The 22,655-nt window shown below is 44.9% G+C and overlaps 1 protein-coding gene and 1 long non-coding RNA gene across 5 annotated transcripts in view; both read right to left on the bottom strand.

The window, feature by feature from the left end:
* The window catches only part of Bicc1 (BicC family RNA binding protein 1), a 238,309-nt gene that overhangs the window by 72,928 nt on the left and 142,726 nt on the right, over positions 1 to 22,655 (bottom strand). The window lies entirely within an intron of this gene.
* Positions 22,354 to 22,567, bottom strand: LOC143269852 (uncharacterized). Its single transcript, XR_013046621.1, has 2 exons — positions 22,530 to 22,567; positions 22,354 to 22,493 (listed from the first exon to the last, which is right to left on the bottom strand). It is a non-coding gene; the product is annotated as an uncharacterized LOC143269852 (long non-coding RNA).

Genomic DNA, 22,655 nt, shown 5'->3' with positions numbered 1-22,655 from the left:
CACACACATGTGTGCATGCATACACACACTATGCACACACATATACCATGTATGCAAAAATAGGTAGTTGTATTTTTAAAGAAACAAACAGCTCTTGAGCCTCCTACAATACCTTAATTCTCATGGATACTTAATCATGTCAAGAAATCCTCATGCACTCTACAAGAGCCAGAGAGCATGATACTCTCTAAAGAAAATGATTAGAAAGTATTTCCCTAGATTTTGTCCAGATGGATTTCTGACATATGCATGAAAATAAGATATGACCCAGGTGGGAAGGATAATTGAATCTAGGGGGTTACAAATCCCCAAAATGTTCACAGTGACTCTGAGTGCTTGTAGAAATCAACTCAGAAACTTCTTTAAAGCCATAATAAAAGTAAATGTTCAAACTTTAATGGTCCCTTTTATAAGGAAAGAGGTTGTCTTTTTGTCAAATCCCAAAAATTTATTGTTCATTTATTGTACCATTTAACTGACTAGTGGACATTTCTGCTTGTACCTCAAAGATATCCACCCATTCCCACATGAACAAAACAACCAAAACTAACTGCCCCCACTACAGGCCCCTCTTGCAGCTTAAAGTGCAAACAGCAGACACAATCACTTAACTCACTAGCCTCAGGTTCTAAACTGCACAATTTCAGTAACTAAAGGGCATTGTGGAAACAGAAGAGCATGGGTTTAAATACAAGAGCTGTCTTACAGGCAAATCTTGGACAAGGTAGCCAATGTTTTTAAGTCTCAGTTGACCAGTTTGTAAGGCAGGGATATAATAATGCTCTCAATGTGAGTCTCAGATGTTAAAATTAAAAGGTAACTTCCAGAGCCAATGTGGTGATGCATGCCTGTAATCCCAGCCACTGGGAGACTGAGGAAGAGAGCCTGTGAGCTTGAGGCATGCCTGAGCTACAAAGAGTGCTCTTATCTCAGAGGTGTGTGTGTGTGTGTGTGTGTGTGTGTGTGTGTGTGTGTGTGTGTGTGTGTATGTGTGTGCGCACGCGCACACGTATAGAAACTGAGCTAATAGAATTTGTAATACCCTCTGAGGCTGGACAGAGGGCTCAGCAGTTAAGAGCACTTTCTGCTCTTGGAAAGGCTCCAAGTTTGGTTGCCAACAGCCAGGATCACTCAAATCTGCCTGATTTATCTCTAGCTCCAGGCTCTAAACCGATCAATTCCAACAGCTAAAGAGCATCATGGAAACTGAAACTACAGGCCCACACTGCCTGTAAACCCTGCTCCAGAAGGGCTCATACCTTCTTTAGACCGCCAAGAGCCACGTGCACACGTATACCAGAAGAGAGACACACACACTTACACATAAATAAAGAAAATATTTTAAAGCAAGAAACACATCTCTATAACTGTCTTGGGAATTGACAAAATATTTGACCAATTTCAGAGTTACATAAAATACATAATTAGAGGAGCAATCTCTTGCCTTAACTACTCTGCCAAACTCCTTTTAAAGCAATAAATGAAAATTTCTTCCAAAAAGCCAACACCTGTTACAAAACAGAAACTATATTTCAGGGGCTACCCCAAGGGTGCATTTCCTGTTATATCATGCACAATCCTGTGAGTGCTAATTCAGATCTCTTCTGCAGCGTATTAATCCTACCAGCTAAGCACCTGCTCCCAGTGCACCCCTCACCTGACCTGAATCAGTCATACTACCACCACCATGTTGCAATTCACCTGCTCCCCCACTTAGAGTCTTCCTCGTGGACTAAGGCAAGCCCTGCCCTCCAGGCAAAGCACGCATTCGGTCCAGATCCACAGCCTTCTCTTTTATCCCCCAGCCCTTTCCCATCCTCTACTCTATGCCCCTCTGAATTTGAAACCAGGTCCTGCAGAATTCTGGGACAGCTTTTGCGCTGTAATATCTTAGGGTCCCAGTCACTAAAATTTGGCGTTAATGAGACACGTGGGCTTTCTGAGGTCCCGCTTTTTCACACGTTACTTCCTTGGTCTGTAAGAGCCACCCCACACCCGTTCCCCTTTTCCATCTGGCAAACAATTCATCTGTTAAAGCCAACTCAAGTCTCATTCCTCTCTTCCAGAATGAGCGAGTCACTCCTAGAGGGGACACCCATGGCACATCATTCTCAAGCCTGGCCTGGTGAGCTAATGAAATTTAGAGATGGACTAGAGAGATAGATTAGTGGTTAAGAGCACTTGTTGCTCTTAAAGAGGATCCAGGTTCAGTTCCCGGCACCCACGTGGTGGCTTACAGCCTTTAGTAACTACAGTTCTGGGCATCTGATGCCTTCTTCTGATCTCCACAGGCACCAAGCACATGTGTGGTATACATATGTGCATACAGGCAAAACACTCATACACATAAATAAATCTAAAGGAACTTAAAAAAAATAACTTCGGAACAAAAATGGAGAGATCTAAAATTTAGGAACTATTACTTCCCAAAATATATTTATAAGCCAAATCCTAGCCATTCCATGTGTGCTTTTGCCTAAATATACCATATACAAGCACACAAGTACATGTACACACAAACCAGATCCACGGAAATGTGGGAACAAAAAACCCTCAATCCAAATAAATTGAGAACCATCCAGCTTCCCCAGAAGAATCAGACACAGCCTTATTTTCAAATACCTTGATGGTGCCTTGACAACTTGTAAATGTCAAACCAATTTCAGAGAGCAGCCAAAAACATTTTAAGACTCCCTTAAGTTTCCAAAATATAATTATAAATTTATAAGTCCTTTTCTTTACACATGCACAAAACTTTTTAGAATTCAATGGGGAAATGAGCCTTCAAAAATGAACTTGGAAATTGAGAAATAAAAACATATGCTATTTCCAGGCAGTAGTCATCGTAATAATAACTACCATTCCTTGAGAATACGCTGCCAGGACTGTGCTGGGCACTCACGCCCTGGCCATCTTCACACTGCAATTCTACAGCCGTCCGAGAGGGGGAGCCTTCCTCGCTCCAGCTTTTCAGATAAGATGATCAAAGTCAGTAAGCAGGGGCAGCTAGACATCATCAGGCCAGGACTCAGGTCCCCTGCTTCTGCCAACCCATACACGCTCCACAAGTTAGAATGCATCACCCAGAAAACCAGAGAGGTGCCTTCTCTACAGAGAAAAATCACAGCCCTGCTCATACTATTGAAGTCTAAGAAACCACCTGCCTTGTCCAGAGGAAATGAATTAAGATTTACACCCAGTTTCCCATGGTGCTAATGAATGTATATGAGTAATTTAATTTCGAATTGAGATAGAAACTACGGATTTTCTTTAGAAAGAGATAAAAATGTGTGTGTTGAAACACACACACACACACACACACACACACACACACACACACACACACGCAGGGGGGACACATATGCATATCCCAAATAGCGATACATGTTTTTGAATAGACAAAACTGCAAACTCCATTTAGATCAGTTCTAACTACGGAGTCACTTCAGCAAAAATATATCAATTACAGCTCAAAAACACAAAAGAGGAAGAAAAACGCTGCGTGGGAGAATCACTGGGGAGAAACTGATTCTGAAAGGAAAGTATGGAAATGGGAGACCAGGGTTTTATGACCCTAATTCTGCTTTTTCACTTGTTTCTATAAATCAAGGCCCCTCAGGCCGGCGGGCCTCGGTGAGCCACGTGGATTCAGACCTGCCCAGCACGGCCCTGCTCACCTCTCCTCCTACAATCTGGTAACATAAGCATAACACAGTCTGGTAAGTCTTCTAGTGGTACAAGGATGACCTGGAATTAAGTACCTTACAAACAAAGGCTTATCTCCACTCACCCAATCTTCATTTACTAAGAACAGACATGCCTTTCACTATCGGTTCCCTTGTTTGCACTTTCTAAAATTACATCCATAAAATGTGGGCAGCCCCAGGGAAAGACACTATGATGATGCTTCTCAAATCTCAGACTACAGTCTCGCCTCATTGCCTGGTACTTGATTTTTTGATGAAATGAGAATTTCAAAGAAGCCACAATCTATCGAATTCGATGCAGGATTAGTTAAAGCAGTATTGGAACTGAACTGTAGGAATGTCATGTTGTCTGTGTTGTTTTGGAAGGGAACACTTCCTTGAAATTCGATAAGCAAGGTAACAGACAATACTGTAGTCTACCCTGCAGTAATCAGGCTATTTTCTGGGTGTCCACAATGTGTCTTCCCTCTGGGAACACTGTGGGATGATGCATCACCAAGCCTCCTAGAGCTTCCATTGCCTCCAGACAATAAGGAAAGTATGTTACTAAAAGTCTCGTGCAAAGGAGAAATGCAGCTAGCTTCAGATCTGCAGAACAAGAAATTCAGAACCCAGAGCTTTCCCAAAGGCATGAACTGAACAGGGGCAGGGGGAACAAGGAGAAAAACAGCAGAGAAGTTTCTCAAAGACCTGAGGAAGCAGGGAGAAGTCAAGCATGGCTGAAGAAAAGATCTGGCTAGCCAGACCCCCTTCGGGATCAAAGGCCTCATCCCAGAAGACTCAGGGAGTGTTTAGGCCACAGGCCTTGACTGTCAGCCTCCTGGGGGGACTTGGGGATTCTAAGACTCCTGCATAGACCCTGGCCCTTCACCCCCAGTGTGAGAGCCCCAAGGACAAAGCGTTCTCAGTTTCTCTTGGGGTAGGATGCTTGGTGCAGGACCCATCCCTTCAACCAGTTCAGCTCAGCTGTCTCTCCTCTTCCAGGTGTTGACCTCTAGGCCTTCCTCAATAAATGCTGCAGATAAACAACCTGGAAGGGTCCTCCCAGCAGCCTGGGATCTGAGGTGGGCTGGAACAAGAAGCTGGAAAGGGGGTCAGAGGCCGGTTCATTCCAGGCCCTATTCGAATTCAGTCAGTGTCGGGGTTTAAACAGAAGTATGGGCCCATCTCTAATGACTTCTTTGTAGCTGAGCCCACCAAAACACTGACAGGAGGACACGGGAAAAGAAAACACAGCTATGGAACCTCTGGCCTTGAAGCCTGGTGTGCTCTGGGAGGAACTACCTCACAATTTCTATGGGAAAGAACGTACCGTGGAATCCTAACAGGGCCATGCGTTGGCAAGTCCTAGTGGTCCTTCAGCCCAAGCTGTCAGAGTTCCTGTGACGTCCAAAGACCAGAGAACTGACTGGGAAGTGCTCAGTGACTTGAAATATCAAATCACCAGAAACCAAAGCAGACTATGCAAGCCAGCTGCTAATATTTCGTGAAAATATACAATAACAAAATAAGTAGGAAATTATCTTAGTTCCTTCTCTATTTCTGTGACAAAACGCCATGACCAAAACAACTTATAAAAGACAGCATTTAATTTGGAGGCTCATGGTTCCGGGGTGAGAGTTTACTTGGAAAACATCATGGTAGAAAGCATGGCGGCAGGTGGGCAGGCATGGTGATAGAGCAGCAGCTGAGAGCTCACATCTGATTCACAAGCATGAGGCATGGAAAGAGCTAACTGGGAATGACATGGGACTTCAGAAACCTGAAAGCCCAGCCCCAAGTGACACACCTCCTCCAAGGCCACACCGCCTGATCCTTCCCAAACAGTTCCACCAACTGACAACCAAGCATTCAAATATACGTGCTTAGGGGGGCCATTCTCGTTCAAATCACCACAGAAATCCTTTCACACAGGTAAGAGTTTGCAAGTTTAATATGACACATGCAATATAAAAGTCCCACAAGAGTGAGCCAGAGAGATAGCTTGGGGGGGGGGGGGTTAAGAGCAACAGCTGCTCTCTCAAAGGTCCTGGGTTCAGTTCCTAGCACCCACAGGGAGGCTCAGAACCATCTGTAACTCCAATTCCAGGAGACCCATCACCCTCTTCTGGCCACTGTGGACATTGAATGCATGTAGTGCACAGACATACATGTAGGCAAAATACTCATACACATAAAGTCCTTAAAAGACACAAATACACACACACACACACACACACACACACACACACACACACACACACACACGTATGTATGTATGTATGTCTCATCTGAGAAAATGTACTGAACATTCCTCATGGCCATCACACAACACTGTGGCTCCTGCAGGGACATCATTTCTTGGTTTACCAGCTATCTACAATAGGTTAGCAATATCTTATTTCTGCCAAGGATAATTTATGGAATGTGACTTACACAAAATCTTTTTCTCTCCATCTCTATCACTGTCTCGGATTATATGTTGCTGCTGTGGATATTGATCGCTCTGTGTGCTGTGAATGTGTTGCTCTGATTTGGTTGATAAATAAAATGCTGACTGGCCAGTAGCCAGGCAGGAAGTAAAGTCAGGCGGGACAAGCAGAGAGGAGAATGCTGGGGAGTGGAAGGCTGAGTCAGGAGACGCCGCCAGATGCTGCCGCCGTGACAAGTAAGATGTAAAGTACCGGTAAGCCACAAGCCATGTGGCAACGTATAGATTAATAGAAATAGGTTAGTTTAAGATGTAAGATCTAGATAGCAAGAAGCCTGCCATGGCTATACAGTTTATAAGTAATATAAGTCTCTGTGTGTTTACTTGGAAAACTCCAGGTACATGACATGTTGAGCTCTCTCTCTCTCTCTCTCTCCCTCCCTCCCTCCCTCCCGGTGCGCATGTGTGTGCACGTGTGTGTGCACGTGTGTGTGTGCATGTGTATATGCCATGGCGCGCAAGTGGAGGTCAGAGAACAACTTTTGTAAGTTGGCTCTCTTCTTCAGCCATGGGACCCAGGGACCCAACTCTGGCTGTCAAGTTTGTAAACACATGCTTTCATTCACTTAGCTATTTTGATAGTTCAAAACATCCATTTTTTTTCTATAACAATTTATTTTTATTTGTTATTTACAGGTAAATGTTGCTCAATGTAGGTGCTGGGAACAAACCTCAGGTCTTCTGGATGAACAATGAGTGCTCTTTACCTCTGAGCCATTTCTCCAGTCCTGCAAAATCCATTTTATTGGAGGTCTCACTTCTAGACATATCTGATTAAGAAGAAGCAACTTTTAGGAGAAAAAAAACTAACATGAAAATGGTACAGGCAGAGCAAATGGGAAGAACAGAGATGCCTGAAGCATCAGCATCTGTGGTGGCATGAATGATAATGGCCTCCATAGGTTCATGTATTTGCATGTTTAGTCCCCAGTTAGTGGAACTGTTTGGGAAGGATTAGGAGGTGTGGCCTTGTTGGAGGAGGTATGTCACTGGGAGCAGGCTTTAAGGTTTCAAAAGCCCCTGTCTTAGTTTGGGTTTTTATTGCTGTGAAGAGACACTGTGACCACTAGCAACTCTTATACATGAAAATATTTCATTGAGACTGGCTTAGTGTAGAGGTTTAGTCCACTTTCATCATGGTGGGAAGCATGGTGGTGCACAGGCAGACATGATGCTAGAGAAAGAGCTGAGAGTTTTACAGCTGGATCAGTGAGGAAGTGAGGGAGGGAGAGAGGGAGAGGGACAGGGAGAGGGACAGGGAGAGAGACTGAGCCTGGCTTGAGCATCTGAAAGAGCAAAGCCTATCCCCACTTCCTCCAACAAGTCCACACCTCCTAACAGTGCCACTCCCTATGGGCCTATGGGGTTCATTTTCCTTCAAACCAGCACATTATGTGCCAGGACCAGTCTCTGTCTGCTGCCTGCTAGTCAGGATGTGAGCTCTCAGCTACTGCTCGAGTGCAATGCTTGTCTGCTTCCTACCATGATGATCATGGATCTGAAACTATAAGCGAGCAAACTATAAGCAATTAAATATTCTCTTTTATAAGAGTTCCTTGGCAACCAAACAGAAACTAAGACCTCATCCTAGCCAGAGAGCAAGATGGCTGGCGAAGATCTGGTGAAGGGGGTGGCAACCACCCGGGGGTGCTGTTGAGCTCTCTCTCAAAGACATGTTCAGTGCCAGAAGACAGTAGTTCTGAGACTGGCTGTCTCCACAGCAGCATCAGACTGCTTCCCAGCTCGGGTCACTCCCCGCCTCGTCCCCAGCCAATGATGGCACATTGACACATATTAGGATGCCCTCATTCCTGTCAGAAATAGGTTTATTCCAACAAGATGGCTTTTGCCCAGCCCTACTACAGGGCAGCTGAGGTACAGTCTCATGGCTTTCCTGACCCTTCTGCCCAAAAGCACACTTGTGCTTACACAGGGGGAAGATCTGAACTGTGTGGGCTGAACCAGGCCAGCCTGCTTCTTTCCCACGTATCCCTCAACAGATGATGACGAGTAACAAGAATAATGGAAGTTACTTTGTACCTGATAAAAGATGGCAGGCTGAAGAGAAAGAGGAGTCGGGCTAACTCTTGGGATGACGGCTGAAGCCTCGAATTTAGGAACACAGAATGGGGTATGGATTTAGGGAGGACACCCTGCACTCATTTGAAGACAAGCTTAAAAATGGGGCAGCACTGAAGAACCCATACTAACCTTGGGGAACTGAGAGCGAGTGGTCTGAAGCACGGGTTAGAATTCCATGAATTTCTCTGCAGCTCAAAACTCTTCACAGATGGCACTGGACATATTGCTTTCATATGAAAGCCACAGAGGTGGCTGACAGGGAATGTGGGCTTTGGACTTTAGCTTTTAGTATCAGCGTCCATCTGCTGAAGCATTTCTAGAATGGCCACACATTTCGGCTTGCAGTCTGGAACAAGGGACAGTGTTCCCTTCGGGCAGTGAGGCTGCTATCTAGGACAGTGATGACGATATCGTCAGCTCAGAAGACATGCTTGTTTTATAGTCTTCTCCCCATCTTGGTTAATATACTTTAAGTCTAAATAATAATAGTTCCTTCTTTACATGCACACGAAGCACAGGAGAACAAGGGCCCTAAAGGCACCCTCACAAGACTTTAACTGCAACCAAAGGCGCCTGCACTCTGGAGAGTGCAAAAGGGATGATTATTTCAACAAGCTTGAACTGGAAGAAGAAGAACCCTTTACCACGGCGTCCATACAGGAGACCCTTCCCAAGCTGTACCCTGCTCCACGGAAAATGACAGCCAGCAGCTACAGAAGGACGTGGCCAGTGCATCCTCACCAGGACGGTGCATGCCTAAATCAAACTGTTTGGAGACTTGTCTCTTCCTCACAAAAAGGAAGGGGGTGCCAGCAGGATAGCTCAGCCAGTAAAGGCTCTCGCCACGGAAGCCTGGTGATAGGAGTTCAAGACCTGGAACCACCCAAAGGCGGAAGGAGAGAACTGACTTCACAGTGTTGTCGTCCGACCTCAGCATGTGCACCTCAGCACATAGGCCTGCACACAGATAAATAATGAAAATCTTAAGTGGTGGAGCAATTCACCTCAAGTTAAGAGTGGATAGATTGTAGCCTAGCATGGTTTTTAAATATAGTATTTTTATTAATTCCTTGATGGTTTTATGCAATAAGATTTCATACAATAATATATAATATTATCACCTATATATTATATATATATCGCCAGTATATATTATATATACAATATATAGCACTAATTTGTGCTGTTCATTATTCAAACACTCATGGGTAGGGGCCATCCACTAGAGCATGGTCCACCTGCAGGAGCCACACCCTTAAATAAAATTGGTTCACTTGATCTGGAAGCTAGCAATTACCAATAGCTCCTCAGCTAGGGTGGAGACGCGTGAGGCCCTCTCCCTCCATGCTGGAACGTTGACTGGATTGATCTTGTGCAGCTCTTGTACAGGCAACCACAGCTGTGAGGAGTTCAGGATCACAGCAGTCCTGTCGTTTCCAGAAGACAGTTTTGACTCTGGTCCTTCCTACCCTCTGGCTACTACCGTCTTTCCGCCTGCTCTTCTAAGATGGTCCCTGAGCCATGGGAGGAGGCGTATGACACAGATAATCCTATTTATGGCTGAGCACTCCACAGACACCTGTGCTCTGCGCTCGGAGCAGTCAGCCCCACACTGGGTTTTCACATCCACCTCTTCCGGAAAGGCCACTTCAATTTATTCCCTGGAGAATTAGAATTTACGCAGCATCAAGGAGGGAAGGCAATCCTCCCCAGATCTACTTGACAGACTGAGAAGCTAAACACATCGGCTGCTGTGCAAAGACACATGGCTGCCGCCGCTGCCCTCTCATTACAGACCACGGAGCATTCTTCCTTCCCCAAATGTTGATTTAATATATAGACAAAGAAAAGGATTTCTTCATGTGCCAAGAGGTCAAGTTATACTCAAGGCCGCAGCAAACTTGGCAACAAACTTCCTCAGAAAAGAAGTTTTTCCTAGGGAAAAAAAAAAAAAATGGGCCATTTGCCTCTTGACTGAGAATTTTAAAATTTGGTGGTTTTGTTTTTTCAGTTAATATAAAGTTACCACCAATTTCCGGTAAATCCAAACATGATTTTGAAACCCTGAAATTATGATGACAAAGAAATATTCCCAATTTACTTCAGTGTCAAGATAAAGGGAGAAAAAAAAATGTTCAAGAGTTCCAGATCAAGAGTCCTTCTTCATGCAGTTTTCATGTTGGACAGGCAAAGGCAACGTGCTTATGAGTCCATATGTATGCCTGGATATGTGAGGGGCTGTATTTAAAACAAAAATAAACTCAACTATGTCAGTATTGCAGGAATTCAGAGCCAAAGACCACAGCTAAGACACGCCAAAAATCTTATACTAACCAGAAAGTGCTTTCAAACTTTCCCAGAATGAACATTTTTATCACCATGATCATAGGCTCCAATTTAAGTAGCCACTGGCACCTGAGCAGAAACAGTGACCTAAAAAAAACCCACGCCAAACTAGCCGGTCACAGAGAGCAGTCACTACCCGTTAGCGGCTGGTGGTCAGAGTCAGGGTGGCAGAGGTATCATTAAACACAGCCCGAGCTTCTTCTGTGTGACCCTCTCCCTGTTTGTCCAGACTCCAGTGTGGATCAACAGCCATGGGGTTTTCCTGAGATGAAGTGCAGGCTACACTCTCCAGGGCTGGGATCGGTAACCATCTCCTAAGATGTGTTGATGGCTGGGCTCCGCACTTCCAGGTAAGGAATCTCAAGTGAAGACGGTGAAAGCTAATGTCCCACAGAGGCTTCACTAGCTGCCCAGCAGGCACCTCTCATGACCCTGACCAGAGAGAAGAACCTCTTGGTAGGAAGACAAATGCCTCTGGACAACCAAGGCCAGCCGTACACAGAGGTGGTAAGTGGCATGGACATCCTCAGCAGCCTGTGGTTTAGCTTGTGATCTGAGGGTGATTATCACATTAGGACACAGGCCAACGAGAAAACAGCCATTTGAACTGTAACCCTCAGCAAACCCCAGGGACAGGCTCAGCTGGATGCTATCAGTCATGATGCCCGGGGTGAGAACGACTTTGAGAAGAGAGTGTGGTTCCCACCACTCTCACCTCTAATAGAAATCTCCATCTGGATGTACTGTGGACCCATTTCTGGGATTATTCCTCTACATTTATGCTGGTAGCTTCCCTGATGACATAGGTATGCTCGAGGAAGTGTGGCAGACCAGCCCCCACTTTACCAACCCAGGATACTCTTGAGCAGGGAGAAGTGGGAAATATTTAGATAGAAAGAGATACCTAGACGACGACGGGAGGAAAGACAGCAAACACAGGATAGCCTCGGGAGGGCCTGGGTCAAAACCCACCGGCCCAGAACTTTATTCAAAGGGGCTTTTTATATAACAATGCCAAGGTGCGGGGGTGAGGGGGGAGACGTTCCCCTTGCTAGATGCAGCCAAGTGTAGACCCTTCCAAACACCTGGTACCCAGGCCCTTGGTCCAATCATCCTCTTACGCAGTCCTGGAGAGTAAAGCCTCTAGGAAATCTAAGTGGGCTCCAATAAGGAAGGAGCCAGGGAAGGTTAGAGGAGTCATGGTTTTTATGTGAGAATCACATGGCACTGCCCTGGTAGACCAAGGATGAAGGACGGAAACTACAACATCAATTTATTTATGCAGGCATGCAGCCATGGTTGCTACCCTTTATTCACAAGCTCACAGAGCTCTCTCAGCACTCCCAATGCACATGGCATTGCCCTCGGGCTGGCAACTGTTTCAAAACCTTCTTTCCTCAGAAATTCACTAAAAAAGAAAGAGAGAGAGAGAGAGAGAGAGAGAGAGAGAGAGAGAGAGAGAGAGAAGGAAGGAAGGAAGGAAGGAAGAAAGAGAAAGAAAGAGAAAGAAAGAAAGAAAGAAAGAAAGAAAGAAAGAAAGAAAGAAAGAAAGAAAGAAAGAAAGAAAGAAAGAAAGAAAGAAAAAGAGAAAGAAAGAGAAAAAGAACCACAGGTACTAGTCTTTTACCAATGAATGATAAATGACAGCATTTACTCAGTCTTCCTGCATATTAGTAGTGTTGAGTATTATTAAGAAACCAAAAACTGAGGCTAGAGAGATAGTTCAGTAGTTAAGAGCACTTGCTGCTCTTCCAGAGGAGCTGAGTTCAGATGCCGGCACCCACACACTGGTCAGCTCACAATCACCAGTAACTAGCTCTGGGTGATCCAATGTGGCGCACACACACACACACACACACACACACACACACACACACACACACACGGTCTCTCACAGAAACACATACACATAAAATAAAAATAAATCATTTAAAGTAGACATTAACCGGTATTACTCAGTTTGCTGCTAAATATTTAATCTAGTTTTAAAGGTATTTTTAATGCAAACTAGGGTCCCTTTTCACTGAAAATTTGCTGAGAATTTTTTTGTAATTCTAGAGTATGAAAATCATTTCTGAACTTACCTGTTTAAAAACTTTAGATATTTGGGGCTAAAGAGATTGCTCAGTAGTTAAGAGCACTGACTGCTCTTCTAAAGGACCTGGGTTCTGTTCTCAGAACCCACATAGTGAGTCCCAACTACCTATTAACTCTAGGGGATCTGACGATGCCTTCTTCTGACCTCCACAGGCATCAGGCCTGCATGTGGCACACAGACGAACATGTAAAAACAAAACAGACAGACAAACAAGCCAAACAAAACAAATCTTTTAAAAATGAAAAACAAATTTTAGATATTTATCCACTAGGCATTCTCAAAGAGAGGTAAACACACAAAATTGAGCCAAATTAAATTCCTCCCCACCACAGAAAATTCTCTTTTTCTCAATAAAACCCAGTTGGTCTCATACAGAGCAGACTAAAACCCACCATCTTTCAGACAGCGTCAGCAAAGTCAGCACTGCCTCTGTCTTTATCAGTTGCTTACCTTTCTCAAGATACTTCTCCCTGGGCTTCCTCTCCCACCCCCACACTCCTCTTCCCGCTCTCTAGAGTCTGCCAAGTTCCAGGAGGATAAAGTTTCATCTTGCACAACAACCTTCTGAGGTCTGACTTCTTTTAGAGCAACCATGTTCCTTGAGATATTTTCCATCGTTGGAGTTACTCAACCTCAAGAAGCAACTGTGGAGCGTTCCACGGTGACAGGAGTCTCTCTAATGTCACCGAGAAGGCCAACTGCAGTCACCCAAAAGGCAAAAACAACAGCACACATTTAGTAATATACAGTATTGGGGCCAAAGAGCTGATGCCTATTTGTGCCTGTGAAGTGTAATAAAAATCATTATCTGAGGACATCAGAAAGCTTCCATGATTAAGATTCTCAGCATGGGGCCGGAGCAGTGGTTCCTGGGTAAAGCGCTTGCTATGTGAACATGGAAGCCCTGTGTTAGAACCCCAGGACCCATGTAATGCCGGACACAGTGGTGTGCCTGGAATCTCATTGCCAGGAGCAGTGTGATATGGTGAAAGGCAGAGAGAGGAGAATCGTCGACTCCAGCCTGGAATATGCAGGCACAAATATCCAATTATTTTCTTTAAAAAAAAAAATCAGATTCATTTTCTGTGTATGAGCATTTTGCCTAGATGCATGGATGTGCACCATGTGCACCCATGGTGTCTGTGGAGATCAGAAGAGGATGTCAGAACCCTGGGACTAGAGTTACGGGTGGTTGTAAGCCACCATGTGCATGCTGGGAGTCAAACCCAGGACCTATAGAAGAGCGAGTGGTGAGTGGTCTGAACTACAGGGCCATCTCTTGTTCCAGTCCCTCATTATTTTTAATTTTTTTTCTCATTCAAAATTGCAAAGCCTTAAAGTTCATGGGGAGGGAAGACGTGTGCATGGCACTGAGTGTTTTCCTAATTAAAACTGTATTACCCAAGAAAAACAGTCTAATCCCTCAGGGATATAAGAAAGATAACAGAGAAGCTTTTTAAATCACTAGGCAAAAACAGTGGCATTCACAATCACTATGAAAGTGGGTCTTGGCACCCTCTAAGAATAAAGGGCATCTCCATGCACTGAGCTCCCCTTGAAGTTAGCAGTATCAGAAAAATAATGAGGCAAATTATTTTGTTAAGAGCTTTTATCCTATCTTATAAAAATAGGGGAGGGCTGTGTTATGTAAAGTATTATGTTAGGGGTGGATTATATAAAACTAAGCTAAGTGGCCACTCAAGCTAAGCCAATGTCCTGGAATAAAGGGGACAGCTGCGGGGGGGGGGGGATAAAGAACACTCAGTGTGACTCCAAGTGATCTTGTACATGGCCTTGCAGTGGCACAGCTCACAGCCTTTGATGTCCTGGGGCTGAAAAGTAACCTAGATGTCCACTGTGGCTGGCAGGGAGGAGGAGCCAGAGAGATGGGCCAGATCACATGGAACAGCTGAAGTATCTCGAGTTCACAAAAGAAATCACAGGTGTCTAAGGCACACAAAAAAATCCCTTCGGTTTTCCAGTGAAAGAAACATTTTGTTTTTCCTCGTGTAAAGAGCCATGAGACGGTGTGACTGCGGGTTACATAAGCAGGAAGTTACGAGGTCCCTGGATTATGCAACACTGCGGGATCATGGCTGTATCCCTTCTCTTTCCACTGATAATGATAATTCCCAACGGGAAACATGCAGAAGTTATGAGGTGATGGCGCTTGGAACATCTGGCAACTGGAATGGTTAAGCACTGGTGGGCTGTTATATAAGACGTCCTTCCATTCAAAGAACTGTTTACTACAGGAACGTGAGCACTGTGAGGACTGCGAACCGACATTACGCTGTGTCGCTGACAGGGGTCTGTCAGGAGAAGGACACAGCATGAGGTGCACCTCCACCTCAGCACCTGCAAAGTGCTGCTCAGGGCTAAGGATGTCTCCCACAGTTCCTATCCACTCTGTATTTGCCCAGCCTGGAAGCTCACTCAAACGAGTCTCACTTCTTCAGGGAAAGCAAAACAAAATCATAAGATAAAAATACGCTCATCTCACACCAACGCCCTGTATCAACTCCGTCCCACCTACCATTTCTGTCCCCCTTGACCATGAGCTGAACTGCATGGCTTTCGACTCCAGGAGTTCCCTTCCCCTTCTCTCAAAGCCTTTCCCCAAGGCTCACAGGACTTAGTTTTACCTTCCTGCAGTATTCCTATTAACAGCAGATATAAACGCTTTCTGACAAAGAAAAAAAAAGTTCCTAAAAAACCAGTTAAATATTTTTATCATTTAAGCGATTGCTGGTGGCAACATATATAAACTCCTCAAAATGTATTTAAAGGTAAACTTATTTTCAGTTGAATTGAGAACAGTCTAATGGACTGTAGTGGTGGCGGGGGAGGTGGTGGGGGCAGGGATGCTCTTCTTATCTAAAATAAGATCCAACATGGGACGTCAAACATAAACGAGGACTTTCCTTCCTAGGATGGCATGGTGGACAGGACCACCTCGGCATGGGTGTCTTTGCCAGCCAGATATCAGCTCACAAGGCCAAGGGCCTCAGGTAGGATGGCTCATTCACTGCTGCCTTTAGTTAAAAAGCAGTCTTCTTGCCGTCCTCTATAAAACTCCCATCCGCCAATGGGTTTCCAAAGATCTGGATGCAAATGTGATCACAGCTCAAAATGGCAAAAGAAGGGAAATCAAATGTTTATTACCACCGAGTAACTTCTTCACATTCCCCATGGAGCACACTTAACAACTGGATCGGAAGAAACGGAAATATTTTCCCAACTTGGCTCAAGCCACTCCTTGTAACATTCAGGAGAGTCGACAGGCATGACCTGACGGCTGGCCCTCCCCTGTGATTGATGATCAGTGATTTCTATCCTGGCAAGAGTGACATCGGAATTGCCAAGGGCCTGGAGACTTTGGCCACCTGGGTGGCACCCAGCGGCAAGAGCTCAGGAACTCTTGCTGCTCACACACTGATGAGATGTTTTTCCTGGGATGCTGAAGTCGTGGGTTTTAGACCTTTTCTTTCTTCTTGATTCTCTCTATAGTGTATATTTTTTCTTTTTGTTGACAACAGTCCAATGTGCCTAGAAACCACTCTGCGAGCCTATGTTCCACTTGGGAACATCTTAATACTTCTGCAGATGGCTTGGAGCCTTTCATTTTTTAAAACAAGCCATGTACTCTAAATCATCTTGCCATATTTCTGCACTGCTATACAAAATACGCTGGCGGTAACTGCAGTCATTTCTCTCAAGACAACAGAGCTATCAATGAACCTGGACAAGGATCCTGAGTTCACTGACTCAAGGCAAGTATCCAGGATGCCCACATTAGTTTGGATTCCTCCCAAGAGACCTTGAGTCAAGAGCCTTGGTTGGTCTGTGTCATGTGGGATAGCTAATTCATCCACGGGAGCACAGGTCCGTCATGGACAGGAGCACGGGTCAGTCATGAACTGTAAACTGAGGTCAAAGAAAAGTCAATGGTGCTCATGGCATGGAGCAATCACTCTTAGGACTCAATTCCCCCACAACATGCTGAGATATGAACAATGTGTCTCCAAGTGCCCCCACAGAGGGAGGTGACAGGGCATATTTTTTCTGGCTCTAATCTTTTCCTTGTGAAGGCTGTCCTTGGATATTCAATCCCCTAAATCATCATGTACACTCCAGGCTGTTGTACATCAGAAAACATTCTTATAGGGCTGCCGAAATGCCTAGACAGGTCTGCAGAGACCAGTACTAGATAGGAGCTGTCAGTATGCACAGGAAACAGCTGGAGTTGCGGGTACTCAGAGGCTGGCCCAAGGCATACCAACAGCATCCACCAGAGTAGACAAGGAGCCAACTCCTGGCTCAATCATGGCATGGCCAGCTGACTCTAAAGTTCTGTCTTGAGTCCCAGGCTCTCCAATGCCTACAGGGTAGAGTTTCTCATGGATCATTGCCCCTCAAGGTTTAACCAGTGTTTTCTCTTTCCCAGACTCCCCTCTTCCAAAAATATATGCTCTTTCTGGGTTTAAGCTTATTCTGCCACTTCCATTATTCAAATTCACCCCACCTTTGGAGATCCAGACTAGGCAACTACAAAAGCCTGGAAATACCTTCCTTGGCTGGGGCCTCCTCTTTACTCCTCTTCCAAGATACTCTAGTATCAATGGCGGATTATGACATTTTAAACTATGTTTTAAGTGAGAAGAGCAGGAATCCTCAGCCCTAACTATCCCAAGGGCAGTGACTAAGAGGCACGTTTCTCTCGTAAACTCCTTCAATCTCACTCGAGTACCCACTAAGCAAAGGGAACCCCTGACAACTGGAGAAAATGAGCCCAGGTTTCTTCATATCTCTGCACCAACAGACGGGGGTCACATCCCAGTAAGCAGGGAACAGGGTCAGGGTGGAAGCCACCAAGGAAATAGAGGCAATTCATTACTGATGTGAACAGACCGAATCTAGGACGGAGAAGAGAGGGAACCTGAAGTCAGAACAGGCAAAGAAGCAATAGTTACTCATGCCAGTCACGAGAGGGAGGTCAGCTGCTGAGACCAGAGAATGCCATCACTGTAAACTGAGGTCTTGTTTCCGGTGGACTCAAGCACCCTGCCTGCTTGCTTATCATCTGCTGAGGTGATTATTTTCAGTAGGGAACACTGGCATCCAGGTGCTGGGACTATTTCTTACTTTATTCAAAAGTTATCTAAAAGGTACAGAATAACCCAAGTCGCCACTGCATTAGCTTTGGGTCTATCCTAAATCTAATGATTATGAGAACTTTAAGCCATTATCAATCACTTCAAGGGTCTGGCAGGCACCAGGCATGAGTAAGGCTCCACACCCAGAAGGAAAAGTGAGAGTCCAGAAGACTCAAGTGTGAATCAGTACACACACCAAATGTAAGCCCATAGGAGAAGCTGAGTCCGTGTGGAGACGACAGAGTATCTATCGATCTCCATCTGGAGGCTTGGAAGAAGCCATCTGTGATGGAGAGGGTGACTAGAGATAAGGGCTTGGGAAAAGGACAGTGGGGGTGAGGGCTGGGCTACTGCTCAGTGACCCAGTGTTTAGTGACCCATTTCAAGGCCCCGGATTCATCTTCTAGTTACACAAGAAAAAGGAAAAACAATAAAAAAAAGGATGTTGGAGGAGGGCCTCCCTCTTTGAACATAGGCTAGATAAATGTGCAAGATGGCCGTGCTGGCTTAGGAAATAAGACAGGAACCAATGTCAAGGAACACATAAACAACACTCAAAACAACCCAACAAGGCTGTTACGTTTTTAATGAAGTGGAACTTTCCATCTCTAAGTGGAAGAGACCTTACAGGGGTTGGAGAGTTGGCTCGGTGTTGAACAGTGTATACTGCTCCTGCTCCTACAAGGGACAAGTGTTCGATTCCTGGCACCCAAGTCGGGAAGCTCAGGTTTGTCAAAGGGCATCAGCACTCACCTGCAGACAGACAGACAGACAGACAGACAGACAGACACACACACACACACACACACACACACACCTTTTTCTTGTGTCACTAGAAGATGAATCCGGGGCCTTGAAATGGGTCATTAAACACTGGGTCACTGAGCAGTAGCCCAGCCCCCGCCCCCACTCTCCTTTTCCCAAGCTTTAAAATAACAAAAACAAATACTTTAAAAGGTGATTTTTACATTTTTTTTTAAGTCTTTAAATTGCCTAGGATATGAGATCCATTAGATATTTACCCAGGAGAAAGCTTTGGAGGATTGGATAAATGTTAAACAAAGGAAATCTTAAGACATGGGTGTTTGACCTCGAATAATAACATCTTTGGTGAATGAAAATTGCCTTTAATGTCTTCCCCCACTTCTGGGTTTACATGACTCTAAACTAAGTAGGGCACACCAGGGCTCCCCAGTGCCGAGTCATATTTGAGAGACAGTTTGGACCACACAGAGAAGGCATGGGCATCTCTGAAGTGGTGAAACCCAGAAACTGGTGTCCATCCTGGTAAGCAGCTGCATGCCAAGACAAGGAAAATCATTCCCCACTAAATGCTCTTATTTACCAATCCCTCTAGAAATGGAGACAGTGCAGAAATGGAATGCAAGCCAACCCCAAATAACACCCTGGAGTTACTCGTTCTTCACTGGAATACAAGCAGTTGGAAACAATTCGGAAACCTTTGCCATGAGAATAGAGATTTAAAGTCCAACACTCAGAAATAAAGCCAAGCAATTTATTGGGTATCCTTCCTACTCCGCCAAGAAAACTTTGGAATTTGATGACTCTCGTATAATATTTGTAACAATTTTCTATGTCTTGACAAAATAAACACAGACACACATTTTCATACTATTAAAATCAAAGATCTAACCTTTGGGTAATTTACATTAGCATTCCAATGCTCTACATGTTAACATGCACCATTTAAAAAAAAAAGCCTTCAAAAATAAACACACTGCTATTTAAAGTTAACTGACTTCTTTGCAGTTTGGAATAGGAATACTCCAGAAATTACTTATATCAACTGACAGAAACAAGCCTTTTGAGTGAGACAGGAATGCTAAGAAACCTTCATCTCAGGAAGAAAAACAACTTAGAAACAACACTAGGAGAAAAATTTGCAGGTCCCTATGGTAGGGAAAGGATGTGAGCAACCAGGCAGGAAGAGGGGTGGACAGTTCTCAGCAGAATATCAACATTCCACGAAGACACGGAAAACACTTTGGCCATTCTACCCATCAAGGAGGCGAATATGTCAACAGCAGTACTTCTCACTGGGTATCGGAGGCTGGGAGAGTGTCCCGCTGGCCAAAAGCAGACGAGCCATCTCTCCCATCCAGAACTCAGTTCCCACATGGTCGGAGCCCAACCGCCATTTGGAAGACAAGATGAAAAATCTGGGAAATAATTGAAGTTGCTCACATCCTGTGGCCTAGAAATTCTCCTTGGGGAACTTCATGGAACCTGAAAACATGTAAAAGCAGACGAATTATTCTGATTGTAGAAGAAAGAAATTCAACCTGCTGGCGATGACAGGGATTTTGCTGAGTTACATTACTATCTAGTCACACCCTCTACACACATATAATGACATTTCAAACAGCTACAAAAAAATAACCTTATCTGTGAGCTGACCAGGAAGATGTCCTCATATTATTTTTCTGAGAAAATCTGATGGGGGCCGGGCGGCAGTGGCGCACGCTTTTAATCCCAGCACTCAGGAGGCAGAGGCAGGCGGATCTCTGTGAGTTCGAGGCCAGCCTGGGCTACCAAGTGAGTTCCAGGAAAGGCACAAAGCTACACAGAGAAACCCTGTCTCGAAAAACCAAAAAAAAAAAAAAAAAAAAAAATGGGCTGGAGAGATGGCTCGGAGGTTAAGAACACTGGCTGTTCTTCCAGAGGTCCTGAGTTCAATTCCCAGCACCCATATGGTGGCTCACAACCACCTGAAATGAGATCTGGCTCCCTCTTCTGGCCTGCAGGGATACATGCAAACAGAACACTGTATACATAATAAATAAATAAATCTTTAAAAAAAAAATCTGATGGGGACACTATGTGTAGAATGAGCCTGTCTTCCAACGACAGAAAGACACAATGTCTGTTTGGAGCAAGTAAGCCACGCATAGCAGGCTAGGATTTTTTTTTTTTTTTTATGTCAGGCAAGACTTATTTTGCTTTAAAAGTAATTTCTGGCAACAAAGACAGAAAGGGAACGTACCTCCTCATTCCTGAAATCTCTTTAATATCTTTTGATAAGACTGTCTCTTCCTATGGCTGCCTGTATAAAAATGCAGCAATGAGCCACCAAGTCCTGCCGTAATGGCCCCGAAGGGGACACTGGGTGGGAAGACACCGCCACTGTGATTTATGATCTCCAGCTAATGAGGAACGCCGCGTGACAGCTCAGTCCTGTCAGCGACCGCGCGAGTCCTTCATGGGGATAATTTAATTGCTACTGACAGGCCTAGTGGATGTCACTGGAGTCCGTTCCACCAGTGCCATGACTGACAGAGCGGAGGGAAAGCCAGGGAAGGGCCATGCAGGATTTGGGAAGCCACTGACACTGGGTGACCATCCCCAGTCCATGACAACCAGCAGCAGCACCGCCGTGATGTGCCATGGTGGTCAGAAACGGAGGGACTGTCATGGTTATCACAGAGACACATGCCGGCAGAGAATGGAAGTCACAGGCCAGAAGTACGACCCTCACCGAGAGGACACCAGTGAGTGACCTCTGCACAGTTACCCATGTAATTCAAAACCAGTTACAAGGTGGCTTCTAAAACGGACTTTTCTTGCAAAATAGAAATATAGGAATTTCAACACTGCTTCACCATGAACAAGTTGTATCCTCTCACACCATCAGTTATTATTAGTACACACACATACACATGCACACACATACACATACACACATGTACACACAACATAAACACTCACAGTCACATACACACACTCACACATATATGCACACACACACCACACATATACATACACATACATGCATACACACAGATGCATATGTGCATATACATACACACAACATACACACTCACACTCAGGCACACATGCATACACAGATTCATATCATATACACTCACACACACAGATACATACATGGACACACATACGTACACATGCACACACAATATACTCACACACATATAATACACACATGCATGCCCACACTCACTACACATACACTCACACATATGCACACTCATGTGTGCACTTGCACAGTACACTTGCACAGTAGAAAGGGTAATGTTTTGTAAGGAAACCACGATGTCCTTCAATGAGAATATGGCTCAGTGCTAAAAAGTGAGTTCTCAAGCCCTGGGAAGACACTGAGGACAGCCTATATGCACGCTGCTGAGTGGGGACAATCAGTGAAGTCACAATGCAGGGGATGAGTGGTGGATACACCTCAGTACTGAAAGAGAAGTCACAAAAGGCCACAGACATGTAAGCGTATATTACCAGGTAAGGGACGTCACCACAGACTGGCTCTCGTTTAGTAATGTGCATTGAAAGGTCCTCGCTGCTGCAGGGCGCAATAGCTCATGTCTTTTTAGCAGTGAGCTCCATGGTGCATGGCTTTATCCACCCAGTCACCTCCTGGAGGGTATCTTGGTGCTCTCTATATTTTGATAATCATGAAAAAGGTCCCTATGAATATCTGTGTGTAGGTTTTCCCAGGGATTTGGGGTTTTTGTTTTTGTTTTGTTTTTCTTTTGACTCATTTGAGCATGCTAAAGAGTGCCATTTCTGAATCCTTTGGAAAGGCTCTGTCTAGTTTTGCATGAAGCTGTCTTCCAACATGTTTGTAGCGTCCTGCAGCCCATCACCTAGGAGCCAGAGCTCCAGATGCTGCACAGTATCACCAGCATTTGGTGTTATCAGTGCACTGAACTTAGCCGTTCTCAAAGGTGTGAAGTGGCACCTCATTTAGCACACCATTCTCATAGGTGTGAAATGGCATCTCATTTAACACACCATTCTCATAGGTG

This window comes from Peromyscus maniculatus, chromosome 21 (assembly GCF_049852395.1).
Source record: "Peromyscus maniculatus bairdii isolate BWxNUB_F1_BW_parent chromosome 21, HU_Pman_BW_mat_3.1, whole genome shotgun sequence".
Taxonomy (NCBI): Eukaryota; Metazoa; Chordata; class Mammalia; order Rodentia; family Cricetidae; genus Peromyscus; species Peromyscus maniculatus.
Note: the sequence above shows the minus strand (reverse complement) of the source record. Positions and strands in the feature narration are given on the sequence as shown.